Source organism: Hyperolius riggenbachi, chromosome 10 (assembly GCF_040937935.1).
Source record: "Hyperolius riggenbachi isolate aHypRig1 chromosome 10, aHypRig1.pri, whole genome shotgun sequence".
NCBI classification, from domain to species: Eukaryota; Metazoa; Chordata; class Amphibia; order Anura; family Hyperoliidae; genus Hyperolius; species Hyperolius riggenbachi.
The window spans coordinates 261,054,813-261,074,250 of record NC_090655.1 but is presented as its reverse complement, the minus strand read 5'-3'; the positions used below and the strand labels follow the sequence as shown (position 1 = coordinate 261,074,250).

Sequence of the window (19,438 nt, the reverse complement as noted above, 5' to 3'; positions counted from 1 at the left end):
CGGCAGTCCATCAGTGATTACCACAAGCCACAACTACAGCACATGCACAGCGGCAGTCCATCAGTGATTACCACAAGCCACAACTACAGCACATGTACAGTGGCAGTCCATCAGTGATTACCACAAGCGACAACTGCAGCACATGCACAGCAGCAGTCCATCAGTGATTACCACAAGCCACAACTGCAGCACATGCACAGCGGCAGTACATCACTGATTACCACAAGCCACAACTGCAGCACATGCACAGCGGCAGTACATCACTGATTACCACAAGCCACAACTGCAGCACATGCACAGCGGCAGTACATCACTGATTACCACAAGCCACAACTGCAGCACATGCACAGCGGCAGCCCATCAGAGATTACCACAAGCCACACCTGCAGCACATGCACAGCAGCAGTCCACCAGTGATTACCACAAGCCACAACTGCAGCACATGCACAGCGGCAGCCCATCAGTAATTACCACAAGCCACAACTGCAGCACATACACAGCAGCAGTCCATCAGTGATTACCACAAGCCACAACTACAGCACATGCACAGCGGCAGTCCATCAGTGATTACCACAAGCCACAACTACAGCACATGCACAGCGGTAGTCCATCAGTGATTACCACAAGCCACAACTACAGCACATGCACAGTGGCAGTCCATCAGTGATTACCACAAGCGACAACTGCAGCACATGCACAGCAGCAGTCCATCAGTGATTACCACAAGCCACAACTGCAGCACATGCACAGCGGCAGTCCATCAGTGATTACCACAAGCCACAACTACAGCACATGCACAGCGGCAGTCCATCAGTGATTACCACAAGCCACAACTACAGCACATGCACAGCAGCAGTCCATCAGTGATTACCACAAGCCACAACTGCAGCACATGCACAGCGGCAGTCCATCAGTGATTACCACAAGCCACAACTGCAGCACCTGCACAGCGGCAGTACATCACTGATTACCACAAGCCACAACTGCAGCACATGCACAGCGGCAGTACATCACTGATTACCACAAGCCACAACTGCAGCACATGCACAGCGGCAGTACATCACTGATTACCACAAGCCACAACTGCAGCACATGCACAGCGGCAGTCCATCAGTGATTACCACAAGCCACAACTGCAGCACATGCACAGCGGCAGTACATCACTGATTACCACAAGCCACAACTGCAGCACATGCACAGCGGCAGTACATCACTGATTACCACAAGCCACAACTGCAGCACATGCACAGCGGCAGTACATCACTGATTACCACAAGCCACAACTGTGGCACATGCACAGCGGCAGCCCATCAGAGATTACCACAAGCCACACCTGCAGCACATGCACAGCAGCAGTCCACCAGTGATTACCACAAGCCACAACTGCAGCACATGCACAGCGGCAGTCCATCAGTGATTACCACAAGCCACAACTACAGCACATGCACAGCGGCAGTCCATCAGTGATTACCACAAGCCACAACTACAGCACATGTACAGTGGCAGTCCATCAGTGATTACCACAAGCGACAACTGCAGCACATGCACAGCAGCAGTCCATCAGTGATTACCACAAGCCACAACTGCAGCACATGCACAGCGGCAGTACATCACTGATTACCACAAGCCACAACTGCAGCACATGCACAGCGGCAGTACATCACTGATTACCACAAGCCACAACTGCAGCACATGCACAGCGGCAGTACATCACTGATTACCACAAGCCACAACTGCAGCACATGCACAGCGGCAGCCCATCAGAGATTACCACAAGCCACACCTGCAGCACATGCACAGCAGCAGTCCACCAGTGATTACCACAAGCCACAACTGCAGCACATGCACAGCGGCAGCCCATCAGTAATTACCACAAGCCACAACTGCAGCACATGCACAGCGGCAGTCCATCAGTGATTACCACAAGCCACAACTACAGCACATGCACAGCGGCAGTCCATCAGTGATTACCACAAGCCACAACTACAGCACATGCACAGCGGTAGTCCATCAGTGATTACCACAAGCCACAACTACAGCACATGCACAGTGGCAGTCCATCAGTGATTACCACAAGCGACAACTGCAGCACATGCACAGCAGCAGTCCATCAGTGATTACCACAAGCCACAACTGCAGCACATGCACAGCGGCAGTCCATCAGTGATTACCACAAGCCACAACTACAGCACATGCACAGCGGCAGTCCATCAGTGATTACCACAAGCCACAACTACAGCACATGCACAGTGGCAGTCCATCAGTGATTACCACAAGCGACAACTGCAGCACATGCACAGCAGCAGTCCATCAGTGATTACCACAAGCCACAACTGCAGCACATGCACAGCGGCAGTACATCACTGATTACCACAAGCCACAACTGCAGCACATGCACAGCGGCAGTACATCACTGATTACCACAAGCCACAACTGCAGCACATGCGCAGCGGCAGTCCATCACTGATTACCACAAGCCATAACTGCAGCACATGCACAGCGGCAGCCCATCAGAGATTACCACAAGCCACACCTGCAGCACATGCACAGCAGCAGTCCACCAGTGATTACCACAAGCCACAACTGCAGCACATGCACAGCGGCAGTCCATCAGTGATTACCACAAGCCACAACTACAGCACATGCACAGCGGCAGTCCATCAGTGATTACCACAAGCCACAACTACAGCACATGCACAGTGGCAGTGCATCAGTGATTACCACAAGCGACAACTGCAGCACATGCACAGCAGCAGTCCATCAGTGATTACCACAAGCCACAACTGCAGCACATGCACAGCGGCTGTACATCACTGATTACCACAAGCCACAACTGCAGCACATGCACAGCGGCAGTACATCACTGATTACCACAAGCCACAACTGCAGCACATGCACAGCGGCAGTACATCACTGATTACCACAAGCCACAACTGCAGCACATGCACAGCGGCAGTACATCACTGATTACCACAAGCCACAACTGCAGCACATGCACAGCGGCAGCCCATCAGAGATTACCACAAGCCACACCTGCAGCACATGCACAGCAGCAGTCCACCAGTGATTACCACAAGCCACAACTGCAGCACATGCACAGCGGCAGTCCATCAGTGATTACCACAAGCCACAACTGCAGCACATGCACAGCAGCAGTCCATCAGTGATTACCACAAGCCACAACTGCTGCACATGCACAGTGGCAGTCCATCAGTGATTACCACAAGTCAAGTCATAACTGCAGCACATGCACAGCAGCAGTACATCACTGATTACCACAAGCCACAACTGCAGCACATGCACAGCGGCAGCCCATCAGTGATTACCACAAGCCACAACTGCAGTACATGCACAGCTGCAGCCCATCAGTGATTACCACAAGCCACACCTGCAGCACATGCACAGCGGCAGCCCATAAGTGATTACCACAAGCCACAACTGCAGCACATGCACAGCTGCAGCCCATCAGTGATTACCACAAGCCACACATGCACAGCGGCAGTCCATCAGTGATTACCACAAGCATCAACTGCAGCACATGCACAGCGGCAGTCCATCAGTGATTACCACAAGCCACAACTGCATCACATGCACAGCGGCAGTCCATCAGTGATTACCACAAGCATCAACTGCAGCACATGCACAGCAGCAGTCCATCGGTGATTACCACAAGCCACACCTGCAGCACATGCACAGCGGCAGTCCATCAGTGATTACCACAAGCCACAGCTGCAGCACATGCACAGTGACAGTTCATCAGTGATTACCACAAGCCACAACTGCAGCACATGCACAGCGACAATCCATCAGTTATTACCACAAGTATCAACTGCAGCACATGCACAGAAGCAATCCATCAGCGATTTCCAGAAGCCACAACTGCAGCACATGCACAGCGGCAGCCCATCAGTGACCACCACAAGCCACAACTGCAGCACATGCACATTGGCTGTCCATCAGTGATTACTACAAGCCACAACTGCAGCACATGCACAGCGGCAGTCCATCAGTGATTACCACAAGCCACAACTGCAGCACATGCACAGCGGCAGTCCATCAGTGATTACCACAAGCCACAACTGCAGCACATGCACAGCGGCAGTCCATCAGTGATTACCACAAGCCACAACTACAGCACATGCACAGCGGTAGTCCATCAGTGATTACCACAAGCCACAACTGCAGCACATGCACAGCAGCAGTCCATCAGTGATTACCACAAGCCACAACTGCAGCACATGCACATTGGCTGTCCATCAGTGATTACTACAAGCCACAACTGCAGCACATGTACAGCTGCAGTCCATCAGTGATTACCACAAGCCACAACTGCAGCACATGAACAGCAGCTATCAGGGAAAATGTCCTTCTTTACAGGGAAGAGATACGGGCCTGCCTCCCAAAAAAAGCTGGGATAAACACAAACCTCCTGTGACTGCAGTAATAAACACAGATGATAACAGGTGTATTTAGATTCATAATTTATAGCATAAGAAGCAATAGAGATCCAGAGATAAGTTAATACAGAGAGTGTGCATACGTGTGAGGCACCAGCTGGAGGTGGTAGCTGCTCCACAAGGATCTTATGGGCTCAGTATTTATAGCACAACTATTATCCCATTAGCACTGCTTTTCACCTCAGTTGGCAGATCTTGTTGTGCTGTTAATTCTTGGAAATTATTTGATCTCTCTCTCTAGCAGAACATATAGAAAACAAAAGGAGAAGTCCTCTGTTATTGTCTCACACTGCCTCCTAGTGACATCTGGCCATAAATACACATTACAGCAGTACTAATTACAAGCAGGAAAATTTAACAAATACATTTGCTCGGAGCACTTGCAAGCTTCTAAATAAATTGGATGCTAAAGGGTTAAAGAAAGTAGTTTTCTGTGAACCCCATCAAAAAAATTTTTTTTGTTTAAATAAAAGCCAATGATAGTGAAAATATTATTTTTCCAGGACATCCTTAGGACTGCACCCCTCCTTGAGACTTGTCTCCTTCCCAGCTTTAGAAAGGATGCTATTAGCACAACATGCAAATAATAATTGAGGCAGATTGTCTGGCAGATTATCTCAGCAGATCAGCGCTCACACATGACAAATGATGTCTGAACAATGAGGTTACAGGGACATATTGGCTTTTTGGGGCACCACAGAGGTGGATTTGTTTCCCAGCAAATGCAAAATATTTGGTTCTCTGTGCCCACAGGACAATCCTTTGACTCTGGATGCATTTTCTGTGCGCTTCCTCCACTAAATGTATTACTGCAGGTACGCAACAATATCCGGAAAGAACAGGACCGAGCCTGTTGGATATCAGCTATCCTTCTGTTAGTAGGCCCGAGCGACTGTCTCTGCCAATCTTAAAGTGTAACTGTCGGGCATAAAATCAAAAATCAATTCTTTATTTTTATCTGGTAAACAGGAAATAAGGATGCTAACCAGGCAATCCAAAAGTTAAAATCACTATTACTTTTCTTGTTAATAAATGATCATTCCCCAGTTTACCCGACTCTTATTTGGTACATTGCCGCACAAAGGAAGTTGCAGGGCATGCTGGGTTGTCTTTTCTTTTTGCTTCTGTACTTTCCTCTCAGACTTTGCTAATGCAGCCTGCACTTTCTATTGCAGAGCTGGGTGCACGTGCCTGAAGGCGGGCAATGCGTACACAATCAGGGAGAGGAGAGTAAGGAAGGAAATGACATCAGGATTGGCTTCACGATAGACACAGTTAAAGGGAAGGTTCAGGGAGGGTGGAGAAAAAATAAAAATCAATTTCCACTTACCTGGGGCTTCCTCCAGCCCGTGGCAGGCAGGAGGTGCCCTCGCCGCCGCTCCACAGGCTCCCGGTGGTCTCCGGTGGCCGACCCAACCTGCCCAGGCCGGCTGCCAGGTCGGGCTCTTCTGCGCTCCAAGTCCTGGTACTTCTGCGTCCCACGCCGGCGCTCTGACGTCATCGGACGTCCGCCGGGCTGTACTGCGCATGCGCAGTAGTTCTGCGCATGCGCAGTACAGCCCGGCAGACGTCCGATGACGTCAGCGCGCCGGCGTGGGACACAGAAGTACCAGGACTTGGAGCGCAGAAGAGCCCGACCTGGCAGCCGGCCTGGCCAGGTCGGGTCGGCCACCGGAGACCACCGGGAGCCTGCGGAGCGGCGGCGAGGGCACCTCCTGCCTGCCACGGGCTGGAGGAAGCCCCAGGTAAGTGGAAATTGATTTTTATTTTTTCTCCACCCTCCCTGAACCTTTCCTTTAAAATGGAGAATCCTAAGAAGGATTTTCTCTCTTTTTTACTATAGAAAAATCACTAAGATCAAAATATTGACAGTGCAATACATGTGTTACGTAAGTAGAGCAAGAATTTATCTACTTACATATGTGCTGTTTTTTTTCTGAAATAGTATTGCTAACAGCTCCTCTGTAGCCTCCCTGGCGTTCTATTTCCCCAGGATTTCCGTGCAAGAAGTGGTTCAATTAATTTCCAATCATTTTAAACTTTTTTTTTTTTTGCAATCATTTTTTTTTATTTGGTCGGGATCCCCCTTCTGGGGGGGGGGGGGTGTCCCTGTTCTTTTCAGGCTGTTGGTGGCCTTTGGGGACCCCCCTTCTGGGCAGGAAGGGGGGCCCTGTCCTTTGCAGGCTGTGGGGTGTCCCCATTCTATGCTGGCTGGTAGTGGCCGGTGGGGACCCCCCTTCTGGGCAGGGAGGGGGGCCCTGTCCTTTGCGGGCTGTGGGGTGTCCCCATTCTATGCTTGCTGTTGGTGGCCTTTGGGGACCCCCCTTCTGGGCAGGGAGGGGGGCCCTGTCCTTTGCAGGCTGTTGGTGTCCCCATTCTATGCTGGCTGGTAGTGGCCGGTGGGAACCCCCCTTCTGGGCGGGGGGGGGGGGGTGTCCCCGTCCTTTGCGGGCTGTGGGTGGCCTTTCCCTCCCTCTTCCCATCCCCCGTGCAAGCCCCCCCTTCCCCCTGAACCCCTTCCCTCGGTGTGAGTCCTGTTCTACTCACCCAGGCTGTCTCCAGCGGCGGCGGCGCAGAATCCCTTCTTCCTCCATCCCCGAAGTCTCATGCTCTGTGTAATTACCGCTACGAGGCTTGGTGACGTCACTGAGCCTCGTAGCAGTAACGTCACAGGCCGGGACTTCGGCGTTAGAGAAAGAAGGGATTCTGCTGGCGCCGCTGGAGACAGCCTGGTGAGTAGAACAGGACTCACATCGAGGGAAGGGGGGGCTTGCATGGGGGATGGGAGGGGGGAGGGAAAGGCCACCCACAGCCCGCAAAGGACGGGGACACCCCCCCCCTCTGCCCAGAAGGGGGGTCCCCGCCGGCCACCCACAGCCTGCAAAGGACCAGGACACCCTCCCGCCCAGAAGGGGGGTCCCCGCCGGCCACTACCAGCCAGCATAGAACGGGACACCCCCCTTGCTGCACAGAGGGGATCCCCGCCGGCCACTACCAGCCCGCATAGGGAATCCCCCTGCACAGAGTGGACACCCGTCCGCACACATAGCAGGAATCCTTGCACGCAGCACATTCTCTGCCCCGCCAGCTGCACAGGGATTCCCCAGGGTGGCTGGATGCTTGTTCTGTATGCTGGGGGTAGCACAGATCGCTACCCACAGCGTGCAGTCAGGCATCCAGCCATCCTGGGGAATCCCTCTGATGAGGGAAAATTGCAGCGGGCGGTGCAGAGAAACAGGAAATCTCCCTGGCGGGATTGACGAGCTCAGCTCGTCCAAAACACTTTCAGCAAGTTTTTGCTGGACGAGCTGAGCTCGTCCAGAACGCTAGGGAGGTTAAAGGACTTACGAGGTGAGATTACAAACAAAGTTAAGTACCTGCAGCAAATTTGAATGCAAGGAGGACGCCATCCGCGGATTGCATCCTCCGCGCATTCAAATTTGCTGCAGGTACTTAACTTTTTTTTGTAATCTCGCCTCATAAGACCTTTAAGGCAAATGCCCAAATCTAAAAAAGGGCCATGCTGCTGTGGTGGCTTTCAGGTTTGGTCATGTGCAGAGCTAATTCTTCCGCGTAAAGGCTGGACAACTTATAAAGTCACGTCTTCAAATGGAGCCCCTTACAGAAGCACAGAGCCTCTGGGGAGACATCAGAAACTGCGGTGTAGCTCTGCAAACATGCCCACATCTGTCAGCAGCCTCATTATGCCCATTAGTATTTGCCTTGGGTATCCTTGAGGGCTGAGTCAGAAGGGCGCTTGAACGGGCGTCTCGCTCAAATGCCTGCAGAACAGAGTTTGGCGCCTCTTGGCGTTCTTCATCCATGCTGGACTCAAGGCGTCTCCTGTAGGTGGGGATTAGTTGGCTGAGGCAGTGGTCGGAGTTCCTGAGGGCAGCGAGAGGCAGCTTTGTAGGTGCCCTTAAAGTGGATGCGAGACCAAATATAGCTGCTTTTATAATTCAGCTTCTGACATAAACTTTATAGGGCATTTATTCCCCCAAAAGATTTTATTACATTTATTTAATACCCAATTGTCACTAAAACGAATGTATCTCCTCCCCCAGCATCTCTGAACGCCGCGGCGTTCAGTCCCATGCTGCAATACCTCATGGGAACTCAGCCAGGAGAGGAGGAGGCTTCTGCAGGAGGAGGCGTCACCAGCCAGCCCGGCGATATGCTGATCTTCAGCGTGGTGACTCTGTAATGAGCGAAGCGAGCAGCAGTTCCCTGTCACAGCTCTGTATACTTCACACACAGGAGCTTCCAGTGTGTAAAGTATACAGCGCTATGACAGGGCACTGCTCACTTGCCTCACTGTTACTTGCGGTCTCTGCGCTGATCGGCAGAGTTAGATATGGCCGGGCATTTCATCCATCAAGCAGGACTTTGACAGCAGTAATCGCCTGCAAAAGAACTAGATGCAGGCTGGCTATGGCAGACTCCAGATACTTCACGGAGTTCATGACCTCTCCAGCCCTCAGACAACAAATCATGTCCCTGCAGAAGAAGGGGGGAAGCAGCCAGTCATCTATGCAGAGCAAATGTAACCTCTTAGTTGCTGGATAGCTGCTGCAATGTCCATTATTCATTTCTCCTTCATAGTTTCCCTCTCTTTCCCAGTTCTGTTCTATTTGCCTCTTTTCTTATTCCGTCTTCTCTATCTTGATCTCTCTTTTCCACTGTTATTCTCCATCCTGGTCTCCCTAACTTTCTCTCTCCCTACCCTGTGCACCCTGTCTTTCCCTTTATCATTTTATTGCATATTATGTGGGGGGCCAGTTGCGTTTAGGGGCCCCACTGCTGTCAGTCATTTAGGGGGGTCAGCCGCTCTGAAATGATGTCTGACTTTATTGCATATTATGTGCGCAAAGGGGCCCATTGCTTTCAATCATTTGACACTGACCATGCAGAGGTTTCAGAGGCAAGGGGGCGGAGAGAGGCGTGGAGTTTGCACAGGCTGAGGCGTGGAGATGCAGATCAGTTTAGCCTGTGTGTAATGATGACAAGACAACATGGCCGCTCTCATTGTATCACAGGAAAAAATAATCATACAAAATTGAAGCTGTTTGCAGATAGATTTGCTGTGTAAACTATCTAAACTTTAGATAAGATATATAGACAAGTTACTTGCTATAGTTAGTTTTTCATCTCGGATCCACTTTAAGGACGATGTTTACAGTGGTGCAGAATGTTGCCGTTCCTGGTTGAACGTGATGTACTGAATGTAATGTGGAATCTCTGAGCAAAGGTTGGCTTTGTTGAAATCTCCTATGATGATGAAGAGGGAGTCTGGCAGGGCAGTTTCCCAGTGCGAGATGGTGTCGCTGAGGAAGCACAGGGCTTTCTTGACATCTGTGTTGGGGGGGGGGGGGAGTGAGTATGTGGGTGTGAAGTTGATGAGGAGGAGCTCTATGTTAGGGGAGCAGTATTTGGTCAGAATTATAGTGGCTGGGCAACAGCATTTGATTGGGTCAATTTCAATCTGTTGTTGGAGGAGAGCTAAATGACCTAGGGGGACCCCGGTATGCAGTAGTTTGTCACCAAAATGATGGTTTCAGCTAAAAAAAAAATTAAAAGCATTGGTAACTTTAGCAGGAATATACCACTTCATTGCTTGGGGCAAACCAGATTTGCTCCATATTTGGTAACCTCCATATAGGTAGCCAGATGTGCCCCATATCATGTAACCCCCAATATAGGTAGCCAGATGTAACTCACATTAGGTAGCCACCCCTATATAGGAAGCCAGATGTGCCCCATATTAAGTAGCCCTCCATGCAGGTAGCCAAAAATCCCCCATATTAGGTAGGTCCCCATGCAGGTAGCCAGATGTGCCCCATATCATGTAGCCCTCCAATATAGGTAGCCAGATGTGTCCCACATTAGGTAGCCACGCCACCCCCATATAGGTAGCCAGATGTGCCCCATATTGGGTAGCCTGGGTTGGGTAGTTGTATGGCAATTACTTCAAGGGGGATGATCAGGATAGTGACAGGAGTACTGTGACCTCCTCTATAACAAAGTATGTCCACCCCGACCTCTGCTCTGCATGTATTATATATCTATAATCACACAATTACCTCTTCCAGCCACGTGCTCTCTCGACCTCCTGCAACTTCTCTTCCTGCTGTTACGCCTCTTCCTGTCTTTGGTTTCATTGTTTCCAGGTTGTGCGTTCCACCTGGGAGATGTGAGATCGCCATCTTGTGGTGAATATGCTAACTGCAGCCTCTGTGGATTCCTCTCCACTCAGCCATCTAATACTATTAGTGTTGCAATGTTTCTCTTTCATCCTAATTCTGCAGATGCATCTCATTTAATAATGATCATTAATGATTATTATTAGACCCCAGACAGTTGCTGGAGATATAGTATGGATGTGTCGCCATAGTGACAGGAAGTTAAGTTTCTTACACCAGGAAGTGGCAAAATTACTGGAGAAATTGTCTGGACTGGGATGTCCATTTTAAAGTACAACTGAAGTTAGAAGAACATGGAGGCTACCATATTTACTTCATTTTAAACAATACCAGTTGCCTGGCAGCCCTGTTGATCTATTTAGGTGAAGTTTTTTTCAATAACACCAGAAACAAGCATGCAGCTAATCTTGACATATCTGACAATAATGTCAGAAACACCAGATCTGCTGCATGCTTGTTCAGGGTCTATGGCTAAAAGTATTAGAGGCAGAGGATCATCAGGACTGCCAGGCAACTGGTGCTGCTTAAAAGGAAATAAATATGGCAGCCTCCATAACCCTCTCGCTTCAGTTGTCCTTTAAAGGGAATCCTAGTTGAGCATCAAACACGGAGCTCTTCTCCCTTCACTGAATGTCAGCTATATGGAGGTTGATAATGAGGTCTGTCATCAGTGAACAGGACTGACAAGCTGGGTGATGTGTACAATAATGAGCAGCTCCCCAGTCAGGGTCAGACAGCCCTTGTGACTTTCCTCTTCTCTTCCACTCTCCCTCCCTGAACCCTGATCTCTCTAATCCCTCATTCATATCCTCTTGTACATAAGCCTGCTAAACAGCACAGCTAAAAAAGACTGGCGGAGAAAACATCGCCTTCCCTCCCGCTCCCTGTCCTCCTCTTGTTCATTCATTTCCTGTCCTCTCTCTACACTTCCCTTCACTATCACTCTCTTTCTCTTTTATTACTATCATTATTTAGTATTTATATAACACCATCATCTACCACAGTGCACCCCCCAAGCTCTCTCACTCTTTTCCCTCCATCTTTCCCCTTTCTTCGTCTCTCTTCTATGCCCCCCCCCCCCCCCCCCATTTCCTTCCAGGTCTGAGCCAAGGCAGAGATTTAGGAGGCAACGGCCTCAGGACACAGAGCACTCCTTCATAAAGTGCCCCTCCTCCTCTGGCCATTTTGCAGTAAAATTTATAACACTGGGATCTCTTTTCTCCCCATCACATGACTCCCTCCAGCGGCCCTCCAGCTTTCCTCCGATCTTTTGCCCTCTCTCTCTTCTTCTTCCCCTTCCTCCACTCTGTTGCATTTCCCCTCTTTTCATCTCCCTTTCTTGCGCTCCATCTCTCCCGCTCTCCTATCCTCCTTTCTCTCCCTCTCCAAAGTCATTTAAATAATGTCTCACTCTAATTGTTATCATAAGATATATAAATATGGTGTGTTGTCTTCCACAGCCCTTTACAAAGCACATAGTCACACCATTAACTGTCCCTCAGAGAGGCTCACGATCTAATCCCTACCATAGTCATAGTCTAATGTCCTACCATATTATTCTTTTGTATTTATATAGCACTGACATCTTCTGCAGCCCGTTGCAGAGTACATAGTCATATCACTGACTGTCCTCAGAGGAGCTTACAATCTAATCCCACCATAGTCATAGTCTTATGTCCTACCATATTATTATTATTATTATTATTATTATTATTATTATTATTATTATTATGCATTTATATAGCACTAACATCTTCTGCAGCACTTTACAGAGAACATAGTCATGTCACTGACTGTCCTCAGAGGAGCTCACAACCTACAGCTATAGTAATTATAGTCTAATGACCTACCTTATTATTATTATTGTTACACTGGGTTTGGATTGGATTAGGACTGCAGACTCATATGCTACTATCGGAAATCAGATCAAACCTGTTGGAAATAATCGATCTGATGGTAAATCTGTCAGAAAATTGTATCGTGTGTACCTAGCATTATGTAAAGTACTTTATTCGATGCCCCATACAGAGCTCACCTTCCCCCCACACTCTGGAGACAGGCCTTCTCCAGAGATGCCAGCATAATTCAAATATATGCAATTGGATAAGCGCACATCACTGTAATAAAAGTCCTCATCACATCAATAGCAAACAGTCACTGCAAAACAGCCACTGGGAGCAATCTTCTGAAACAGCGGTATGCTGACAATTTTGGGATATTTACACACCACCAGGGCACCCGTCGTGGAACAAACTTACCAAACGTGGAGTGACCCCTTGTGAAGAATGAGAAAACAAAGTGACACAGAGAGACCAATATAGTGTAGTAAGTACTGATCTTGGGTGGAAAATGAAAAGTAAGTATATTTATAATCACAAACCAGGGTTACCGCTTCAGCAACCAGACAACCACTGTATAGGCAGGTGGGAAGATTAGACCTGTTCCCATTAAGGATTAAGAAGTCACGCTCTGTAGATAGGAAAAAAGGGGGTATCCCCTCCACAAGGGGTGGACTTGAACCATATGAGAGAGAACAGAGGCAACAGAAGAATAAAAGGAAAGAAAACTTTTATAATAAAGGAGTGGCCGTGGTGGGCTTACCCACTCCTAAGGACATGAAAGACAAACGTATTTACATTTAACAATCAAGAAAATGTATTGATACACTCCTTGGCTTGTAACGCGTTTCGGAGGTATGACCCCGCTTCATCAGACAGCCAGGTGGGAGCATATAACAAAGAGCCGTCCGGGTCTGTGCCAAGCGGGTCTGTGTGGTGTAACCCCTGTTAGGTGGGTTATAAAGCGCTCCAGTGCCTGGACACCTCAGCACATCAGGGTCCAGGATTCCCAGACAGTTCACAGCAATACAGAAGGTAGCCTCAAAATAGAGTGAAGAACACCCTCATAGCGTTATACTGTATAAAAAGTTCAAACTCTTTATTATAAAATCCCACTCACATGCTTCTTCCACATCAAGTACGCATAGAGTTTTTCACAGACCCCCCCCCCCCCACTCTATTGCCTCCACGTCCCCTTGCCCTGCTGACAGTGTCCCCTTGTCCTCCCGCTGCAGCCTAATGTCTCTCACCCGCGAGCCTCAGCTGGCCACGGCGTTCACTTGCTTCCTGGTCCTCCTAAGCTCTGTCCAACATGTTTCATCACTGACTCGTGACTCATCAGGGACATGTATGCTAGGAGGAGACCTGGAAGCTTTCATTGCATCGGTCAGCCGCTATTGGCTGATACATCGGTGAATCCCTTCCCCAGAGGCGTAGCTAAGGGTGGGAAAGGGGCCACACATGTCCCTGAGCACAGCACTGTAAGGGGGCACAGACTATGGCCACCGCACCCCCAAGTGAGTGAGAGGCAGCTCGCTGGCTACCCCAAGTGACCCTGCTTCTCTCCCCCTCTCTGCAGAGGAATGCAGAAGTGTTAGCAGCAGCAGAACAAAGGGGGCACATCTGGCTAACTGTGTCATACATCTGGCCATCTAAACGAGGGGAAGGGAGGCACATCTGGCTATCTAAACGGGGAGGGGCACATCTAAATAGCAATTGTACTATTGTTAAAAAAAAGCATTTGTACATTTGGCTCCACCCATAACTATGACCACATTCTGATGCATGGCCATGCCCAATTTGTCCAGAGGGGGGGTTGCAAAAACTGTCTTTGTCCCCGGGCGCTAAAAATCCTAGCTACGCTTCTGCCCCTCCCCTCTCTTTTCCCCTCAGTGAATAGCTCTCTCGTCTGCTGCACTGCAGTCGTGTTCTCATTGTTCTACCGGGGGAGATTCCATTTACAAAGTATATTGAATTGATAATCATAATTTTAAAATGAAAAATATAAAAACATATTACATCAGAACTCGGGCGACACTCTGTAAACATAGGCATTCCATTCCTTCAGCCTACATACCACTGCCCTCCAGTGGTGGCTTCATAAAACTGACATATAATATATATATATATATACAGTATAGCTGCAACGAACATTAATTACTTGCCGACCGCTCCATGACAATTGGCGTGAAAGCGGAGGCAGCCCCAGGACCACGCCACGCCGATTGGCGATAATGGCTGGGAATGAGTAGCAGGATATTGCATGCACCAATAAATAAATAAATGAGCAAATTTATTAAAAAATAAATACAATAAATATCTATATAAAAAAAGAAACATCTAGGGAGCGATCATACCCCACCAACAGAGAGCTCTGTTGGTGGGGAGAAAAGAGGGCGGGGGGAATCACTTGTGTGCTGAGTTGTGCGGCCCTGCAGCGAGCCCTTAAAGCGTCAGTAGCCTATTTTGTTAAAAATGGCCTGGTCACTAGGGGGTTTAAGACCGCGGTCCTCGAGAGGTTAATGACAATGCATTCAGAACATCACATCTTCTGACAAACAATTGATATTATTCAATGCTCATTACTATTCCATGACTCTAACCACCCCTCCTTTATATATACACATCAAGTACCCTCATTTATCCTATATGATCTCATGCATCCACTCACATGAGATTTCGATCGATCCACAACAATCCTACACATACACCCATAACAGGCTATGTTTCTATAGCCAGAAGATGTGTTGCCACAATACTCCGCACAGCATTATTGGATTATACAATATGCAGATCAGAAACAATCTATTCCAGTAACCCTGATATAGGTATGACATTCCTAAACCCCCAGCGACCCAAATCTCAGATCTCTATTAGCTAGCTGTTGGCTCTGCAGCAATTCAAGCCCCCCAGGTTGAAGACACCCCACATTGTGCATCCGCCCGGATTCTTTCATAGAGACTTGTCTAACCTGATGACAACCATTCCACCCAAAACTCACTTTTTCCAACCCACAAAAAAATAATTCCTTGGGGTCACTTTGATGACACACTCTAAAGTTCTCCCATATACTATGTCCTGTGAATCCTCTCCTTATATTTAAAATGTGATCATGTATTCTCTTTTTCAGTAATCTGGTGGTTCTACCCACATGCTGCTTATTACAACTGCACCAGAGCATATACACTACCCCCCCCCCCCAGCACCCAAGGCTGAGACACCAAAGTACGTCCCTCCATCCCTCCCACTCCAGCCATCACATACTATTAGACAAAGAGGTGCCCCAGGGTCCCCAACACCTTAATCTATAGTTATCTGGCTTGCAGTCACTGACATGTATCCCCTTTTTCTTATTTCTCTCTGCTTCAAACACAATAGGGTAATGATAGCTGAGTGAGTTGTGTGACCCTTCCTACACTGCGCCCTGAGGCTGTAGCCTCTCTCGCCTCTGCCTCAGCCGGCCTTGTACCCCCCTACTAACACATGTAATGTTCTGTTGAATTTTAAATATTTTACCATTAGTATGAGATGTCGCCTCACTCAGTCGGATTCCATTAGCTTCACTGCAGGCTTTACATCCCCTGCACCAGTAGAAGCCTTTTTGTTGCCAAAAAGGTACAGGAGGCTGTCTAGGTCCTTCTACCAGGCTGGGTGCCCATACATTTTTTTTAGGTTTGGGGCCTTTTTATATATGAACTTAGGTTGTAGAGGCAATGTAATGCCTGGCAGATCTCCTGCTTTCTTTTCATCCGCTATGCCCCAATCTACCACCACCTTCTTCATCCTATGTGGCACGTCCCCGCTTGAAAGAGAGATGAAGAGCAACACCTGCCCGACTTCGGTTACACCCAGGCCTTGGATTTGAAAGGTATAGCAGCTGAGGGCAAGAAAGCCAGAGTGCCACCAGACAATCAAGACTATGTAGCTGGGTGATTGAAGAGGCTACACAGGTTGTCTGTTATAACCAGGTTTGCTTAGGGAACACCACAATGGCAGAGAAACACAAGACAGGATTTGAATAAGTTTAAACACACGTTTATTATAGAATGTACCAGTGAAATAAGCACAGCAATGCGGACAAATAGCAAAATCCCAAGACACCGCATACATAAACCCAAAGCACCCCAGCCTATCTATCTATCTAATGCCAAAATATACAATGCAAATATATACAATAATATACAGGGTAAATATACAAGAAACAAAGGACCAATTCAGCAGACAATAATCGTAGTCAAACAAGCCAAGTTCAAGTAAGACAGATAGGTACAGACAGGATATCAAGGATCAGACACAAGAGACAGGAGAGGCCAGGCAGCTCCTCAGGGCAAGGGAACGGAAGTTCTGGCACCTGCTGCAAGCCAGAGCAGTCCTTATATGTCCTATCACCTGCTGCAACAATTTGCAGAGATAACAGAATGGTGGTGACCTCTGCTGGTGGAAGAGTCCATACACAAGGTTTCTTGCGCCATTTGTAGGTGAGGTCAGGAATAAACGACAACAGAGCCATCTGCTGGTGGCTGGTGAAATAACTGACACCGTCATGCATTTGCTGCCAGCAGCAGGAAGAAAAAGACATAGTTCCTGACATTGTCACAGGAGTCATGAACAAGGGAGCAAGATTGCCCAGAGCAACCGCAGCTCTGGGCTTCCGATACCGCCACATGGTTGCTCAGTGCGACGCGGCACTGAGCCTCTGATCTGAGTTTCAAGACAGACAACAGACAGACAGACAGACTGGCTGTTAGCAAACAAGATACAATGGTTGCTCAGTGCGACCGCTGCCTGAGCCTCTAACTGAGTAACAAGACAGACAACAGAGAGACAGATGGAATGCTTGCCAATCTAGTCACTGCCCCAGCAATGGCAAACATCCACACTGACATAGACAAGACAAACAGGTAGGAGCATAACTATTAGCAACTGCTGCTATAATCATGTCCTCAGAAACAGAGCAAGCAGGATAACTACCAGTCGAAACCATGATGAAGGCAGCCTGCAGCTAGCAGGAAGGTAAGACTTCACTGTCCCCCCGTGGGTGCAGACAAGAGAATACAAGGTAAATGAATACAAAATACAACTTTCCCAGCATGGACCCAGCGACAACTCAGGTAATAGGTAAAAGGAAAGAAGTATCCGGGCACCAGATGAGTTGCAATGCAAACCCACTTTATTTCATCCCACCAGACAGATAAAGCATACACAAAGATGGCGGCCGCCATGTTTGTGTATGCTTTATCTGTTTGGTGGGATGAAATAAAGTGGGTTTGCATTGCAACTCATCTGGTGCCCGGATACTTCTTTCCTTTTACCTACTGTCAATGTCTGCTGGTCCGGAGGCACAGTGAGTAATCCCCAATAGACCCCCAGTGAAGGTCTGCCTCATCTAGTGCCGATCCATCTCGTCTTTCTACTCGACAACTCAGGTAAGCTGAACGCTCTGTCGGGCGAGGTCTGGAATGAGAGACAGGCTTTTATGTGGACATCCGCCAATGGAATCATGTAATCCTGTGCTACACTGATTGAAAGCTGCAAGCTGTCTGGGAATGGAAGGAACATTAAACACAAAAAGAAAGAAAGTAGCTCAACAAGCACCACACTGGACCAAAGTGTAGAAATCAATCAAAAATCATCTTTATTATAACATCACAAGGATCATAAAAACATTTAAAAACAAGACCATAAGTCTGGGGTCCCCAAGAATAAATGAATGGTACACTAGCACTGATAGTAAATGGCAAAAATAGCACTGCAGTGCATAGTGCAAATTAGTGATGCTCAAATACCCCTTTTTAAAATTCGAGTTTGGTCGAATTCGAATAGTAAATTATTCGAGGTCAGTCGAATATTCGAGTCGAATAATTTTTACTATTCGATTCGACCTCGGACTTCGAGCTCACTATTCGAGTCGGTATTCGAGCTAACTATTCGAGCTGACTATTCGAATTGGCCTTAAATAGCTTCCAACACTTGTTTTGAGGGTGAATGATGCAAGAAACCTCTTTTTTTCCAAGTAACAACAGCAAGTGATTATGTGGGGATGTTCCTTTAAAAAAAAATGTGGAAAGAGAAGTTGTGTCCTTAATTTTGTTCAGTAGTGTTACTGTATATTCTTCTTCTTCTTCTTCTTCTTCTTCTTCTTCTTCTTCTTCTTCTTCTTCTTCTTCTTCTTCTTCTTCTTCTTCTTCTTCTTCTTCTTCTTCTTCTTCTTCTCCTTCTTCTTCTCCTTCTCCTTCTCCTTCTCCTTCTCCTTCTCCTTCTCCTTCTCCTTCTCCTTCTCCTTCTCCTTCTCCTTCTCCTTCTCCTTCTCCTTCCTTTTCAATATCGTCTTCTTCTTCTTCACGTATTTCTCTTTTCAATTTTTTTTTTAAAGAAATGCAGCTATTTTTGAGCGTAACAAATAGCTGGTGGGCGCACGCATGTTGGAAGCGCCATTGTATGTGCTCCCTGGCAGTGGAAACACAAAGACAGCAGGAGGTAAATTCAGCAGCAGGAGGAGGAGGATGAGTGTGTGGCAGCAGGCAGTCAATGAGGCAGGCAGCTCGCCGTGACATAATAGCCCTGGTACCTAGCGGTGATACCAGGGCTGTAAATAAACACAACAGGAGGTCCCAGACAGCGGTCGTGCAGCCCACATTGTGTCCAATACACAACTGGGACAACACAGTTTTCAACCCGGGCACCTCAGAAAAATTAAACCTTTTTTTTTTTTTTTAATGGTTTGTTTGGTTTTGGTTTTGCAACCAATATAGCTATTGTTTGACGTAATAGCTGGTGGCAGAGTGGCAGCAGAAGGTAAATCATCTGTGTACCCTGGCAGTGGGAAACACAGACAGACAGCAGCAGCAGGAGGAGGAATGGAGGAGTAGGCGAGCAGCTATTGTTTGACGTAATAGCTGGTGGCAGAGTGGCAGCAGAAGGTAAATCATCTGTGTACCCTGGC

General features: G+C 48.1%; 1 protein-coding gene across 1 annotated transcript in view; it reads right to left on the bottom strand.

Moving 5' to 3' along the window:
* Positions 1 to 10,580, bottom strand: part of LOC137535364 (zinc finger protein 665-like) — a 68,846-nt gene extending 58,266 nt beyond the window's left edge. The window contains exon 1 of the mRNA XM_068257195.1: positions 10,538 to 10,580. The gene's annotated coding sequence lies outside the window, so the exon portion shown is untranslated. The remainder of the gene's footprint in view (positions 1 to 10,537) is intronic.
* Positions 10,581 to 19,438: the final 8,858 nt, after the last annotated feature.